This window comes from Cavia porcellus, unplaced genomic scaffold (assembly GCF_034190915.1).
Source record: "Cavia porcellus strain 051 isolate PalLab524CR breed Dunkin Hartley unplaced genomic scaffold, mCavPor4.1 scaffold_21, whole genome shotgun sequence".
Classification (NCBI taxonomy): domain Eukaryota; kingdom Metazoa; phylum Chordata; class Mammalia; order Rodentia; family Caviidae; genus Cavia; species Cavia porcellus.
The window spans coordinates 18578933-18584533 of NW_026947504.1; positions in this window are offsets into that span (position 1 = coordinate 18578933).

A 5601-nucleotide genomic window follows, 5' to 3' on the forward strand; every position below is an offset into this window, starting at 1 on the left:
GAACCTGAGTAAACTAAATTGTCTAATATTTTGCTTAAAGGAAAATTAAAATGAACTAAGTTGTATTTGATGATGTTCTAAAGTACCTGACCTAGAACAACTAAAAAATCTGATTGAATACAAACCTGTTCATTTACTGGGGTTGGAAATCTCTTGTAGTAACAAGGAAAAAATGTACTAGTTTCAGGAGGTGAAATCACAGGGAGGTGGATATTTTTGTATTGTTTACTAACAGTAACATTAACATATTCTAGATGTGAAAACAGACACACAGACCAATGGAACACAATAGATAGGTTACAAATAAACCGAAGTTTATATTCTCAATAAATGTTCAGTAAGGATACCAAAAATATCCTTACTTAAAAGGATATTTATTAATAGAAAAGAATGCTTAAGAGGTGATGATAAAATGGGATAGTAATATGTACAAGAAGGAAATTAGAGCTATATCTTACACTACACAGAAAAATAAGTTGAAAACAAATTAAGGACTCAAAGGCAACACTCTAAGCCATAAAATTGCTATAAGAAAACATAGGACAGATCTCCTTATTATTGGCTGCTTTGACAATGACTTTTTATCTATGATACTATAAATTTAAGCAGCAAAAGCACAAATAAAGAAATAAGACCACTTGTGCAGATTAAAAGATTTTTAACATTAAAAGAAACAGTATAAAAGACAGGACATGAATTGTGAGAAAATATTTGCAAAGCATATGTCTGATAAGTTGACCCAAAATATGTGAGGAAATCATACAGCTTAAGAAAAAACAAAACAAAATTAAAATCAAAATCCAAATAAACTGATTTAAAAATTTAAACCCTATTTAAATAGACAGCTGTCCATGGAAAATCTAAGAGTGGTCAATAAATATATTTAAAATGGTAAACATCACTAATAATCAGGGAAATGCAAGTCAAAGCTACAGGGAGATACCAGTATATGTCAGAACAGCTATGATCAAAACGCCCAGAAATAACAAAGACTGGTGTAGGCATGGAGAAAAAGGACAGCTGTACACAATTATTGACGGTCATCTAAGTTAGTTCAGTCACTAAGGAAACAGAAAAACTACAAAATAGAACTATCATATGATTAAGCAATCCCCTCAGTATGCATCAAATGAAATAAAAATCAGTATCTCAAAGAGAATTCTACATATCTGTATGCATTACAGCATTACTTTTAATAATCAAGATATATAAACAACCAGAAGATTTGTCCAAGGATGAATAGAACTTTTTTTGTATTAGATCACACACACACACACACACACACACACACACACACACACACACTGATTTTAGAAGAGACAAGTTTTGCCATTCGGGACATCATGATTGAAATCATGGGGCATTATGCTGAATGAAATAAACCAGAAACAGAAAGACTAATATGTTCTGATCTCACGTATATGTGGAATTAAAAAAGGTAAATACAAAGAAACAGGAGATAGAGCTGTGGTTACTGGAAACTGAGCATTAGGTGGAAAGGGAAGATGTTGCTCAAAGGGTGTTAAATTACTTGAATGAATAATTTCTGGAAGGCTGAGGGATAGTATGCTGACCATAGTTTACAATTATGTATCATATATTTAAGTTTTGCTAAGAGAACAAATCTTAGATATTTGTATCACAAAAGCTACTATTGTGAGGGGAATATATTAATTGCTTAATTTTGATATTTCATAATGTATATCAGAAAATCACATTAAACATCTTTAGACATATGTAATTTTTATCAACCATATTTTATAATATAGCTGAAAATAAAATTATTGGTACAGTTTATGCTGTAAATTTTGTCCCATATATCTACTCAACAGATTCACATGCACACATTTCCTGAGGCACATGAGGCATGAATATTCACAGAAACATTTATAACTGGCAGGTCTAGAAATATCCAACCGGACAATGAATGACTAAGCTGAATTATTTTCACAATCCAATAGTAGTAAAATAAATCCTAATATAAATGTTATAAAGGAGAAATCTCACAAATCTAATTTTGAGGAAAACAGACAGTAGGATACATACAGTATAATTCTATTTATTGAAAACATTGTAAGTCAAACTTGTGTATGAGAAGTAGCAGAGTAGATACATTTCAGAAAATAAAGTTGGTGATTTTAGTTGCCCAGGATGTGGGAGGAATAGTGAGGTGAGCTTTGTGGATTTCACTGATGTTCTACTAATCACATTAGTGGAAAGAATGGGTGCCGTTTGTTTTGTTATAATTTATTGAAAAGTAACTTTATGATTTTGCATATTGCATGTGTGTTATATCTTAAAAACACATATAATAATCTTATTTGTAAAACAAATTTTACAGTATATATTTAAGGTATACAATATGACCTTACAGGGTACAGAGGCAGTGAAAAGGCTAGAGTGAAGCAAATTGATGTCTTCCACATTCCACAGTCACCCCCTTTTTTGTAGCAAGAGATGCTAAAATTTATTTAGCATGAATCTCACATTCAGTACAATTTTATTACTTACAGTCCTCATGTGGCACATTGGTTTTTTAGGCTTGTTCATCTTATATGTTTATAACTTTGTAAAAAAGGTAATCTTAAAATAAAAAAGAAATTTGAACTTAGAATTTTATATTAGGCCATATTTTCTCTCAAACAAAGGTAAATATAATTGCAGGCATATGAAAATCATGCTGAAAACTTTCTGGGGAAGTTTCCATATTAGAAGTGAAATAGATCCTCGGTCCAAGAGTAATAAAGTTTCTTAGTAAAATTTATTATTTTACAAAACAACAAATTAAAAAGAAAATAACCCAAACTATAAATAAGAGGCACATATTCTAGTAATTGAGAGGTATATTACTAGACATCATAAACACAAGCTTTTGTAAACTCAAACTATATGAGAATGAGTAAAGTATTTGTTATGGTTTAAGAACTGGTGGTCAACTTAACGCCAGCTGGATTACATCAGCATGGCACTGAGCAAAGATGCTCCACCTGAGGAAAGTTGCCAGGATAAATATGTGGAGAAGAAGGGAGGTGTTGAGGGTTGAGGTGTTAAGGAGATATTGTGGGCTCTCCTTCAAGTTGCTGTCTGAGCTGTTGGTTCTCCTGGAGAAGCTTTGGTCCTCACATCGAGCATTGCTTCCTGGCTCTGGAGGGGAAGACATGTGCTGCTTGGTCTCCAGGATGAACTTGTCACGCTGCTTCCTGGCATGCACGTACCCAACTGTGCTTGTCGTCAGAGGAGCTCGGGGCCTCCGTGTTGCTGAGGATGGCTGTGGTGCCTTTCAGGACAGCCCCGGTCTTTGTTGTGAGTGTGACTTCTCGGCTCCAGTGTAGAACCCCCATCCCACTAGCACAGCCCCTTCATCCTGCTGGCATAGACTTTCTGGCTTCCACTGCTGACCCTTGGGTCTTCCCGGCATGGATCCATAAAAGAGACTGGTGTGAGTCCTTCTTTTGGCACTGGGCCTCCAGTTGGACTCGTGAGAGGCGTTGTCCTGAGCTCTGGGTTTTTATCTGGACTCATGTGGGATATTGCCGTGGGGTTTAGGCTCTTGACTAAATAATCTATGTCTTTGGTGTTGCCGTTAGATTTCCTGCATTTTCCTGTGTTAACTTCCGGTGACCATTATAAAAATATTATAAACTCCATGTCCTAATCCTAGTTGTTCTCTGTGTACAACCCCTGACTACAACAGTATGTTTCTGGCTAGGGAGAAGATATACCTAAACATGCTTATACACTTCTGTTAAAAACTGACACGAAGGGACTGGTATATATAAATATTGAACAACAAAATTCACATTTAATATATTATAGTAATATATTCAATAGAAATCAGGGAAAGGGAAAAATGAATAAATAAAAAGTACATAAAACAAACTAGGATCACATAAACATTATCAATATCACATTGTTAAAACATATCTATAAAGGTTAAACTCGCCAATTAAAAGATGATTGTCTCTGAATGGATGAATATCTGACAATTTTTTGATATGACACATGGAGAGTTTAAAAATAAAGAAATCTTAACACCACAAAATACAGTATAGGTTTCTATGGACATAAGAAAGGATGTGTGGATTGTCAGAGCACATAAAAAATCTACTACTTCAAGTAATATATGCATTATACATAAAGCTCCTAGAGAAAGATGGAAATAATTTCAGGGCCCAAGAACAGGCAAGGCTCCTTAGAGTGTTCTAACCAAAACCCTAGTTATAAAAGCTTTTTTTTTGGTCTTTTTCGTTTTTTTATCGGTACCAGGAATTGAACTTATGACTGCCTGCTTGCAAGGCAGGTGCTTATGCCGCTGAGCTAAATCCCCAGCCCCCTATAAAAGCTTTTAAAAGCTTGTAAATTTACACTTGATCAAAATTAAAATATTTTTCCTCAAAAGATGTCAATGATTAAGTAAAAAGGCAAGTCCCAGGCTGGAAACAAATCTTTGCAAAAACTATCTCACAAAAGAACCATAGAATGAAGAACTCTTCCATCTCAATCAGCAAAGTAGGCAGAAGATCTGAATAGCTCCTTCACAAAAGAAAATAGTATACAATCAACAGGCATTTGAAAAGACTTTCAGCATCAGAGAAAAGGAATGAAAATCATCAGGGCCACTATCTCCCCTTCTGCAGCCTCCATCCCTCCCTCGGTCTGCTTGGGCAGATTTCCATCTTGATCACACACTACAGGTCAGTGTTTTCAAATCTGCAGCTTCTTTCCTCTGCTCGTGTTCTCCTCTGAGCAGAATTCCATGGCCCTGTTTACTTCTTCAAACTCAAAACACTTTCTTGTCTTAGCCCTTTTTGTAGCACTGGCCCAGACTCCCTCACTGAAGTGGGACGTCACAGAGCCAAACTGCTTACTCAGCGCATCCTTCACCAGCTCACACTGAGACATTTTAAGAAGAAATCTCAATTATCCTTCCTTCCACCTTTCCTATGAATAAGCAACTGTCCACCAAATTGCTCAACAGAAAATAGAATAAAGCTTTGTTCTTTCTTGTTAAATCATCCCCCATACCTGACAGATCAGCAAATCATGTGGATGCCATCTTCAGAAAAATATTTTTAAAAACGGAGTCTGACTGGCTCTCAGTTTTCACCAAAAGCATTGGTTTCTGGACGGTTAGTTTTGGTTGGCAACAGCGAATATCTTCCCAGCTGCCTCCTTGCGGTTCCTCTTTGCTCCTCTGTAGTCCACTCCTTAAGCAACATCTGGCAAGGATCACGTAGATCTGAATAATTCTCGCTCCTCTTTCCTTTGAATGGCTCTGTTCAGCTCTTGCAGTAAGTTCTAAGCACTTTAATAAAACCCACAAGTGCGAACATAGTCTGGCGTCTATCTTCACCTCCATTCATTCTAAGTCCCTGCTCTCCTCCTCCTTTTTGATTTCCTCTTCCTCATCTCCCCTCCCGTTCTGCTTATCCTTTTTTTTTCACTTTGAAAGTAGTAAAATACAACAGAACAAGACAGAATAAAGCCAACTAAGATCGTACAGTGAAATTGGTACAGAACTTCACAGCAGGTTACTGGGATAACAATACTAGATACCACAGTATATTTGGTTATCTTTACAACAGTTGTTCTTTCAATCAC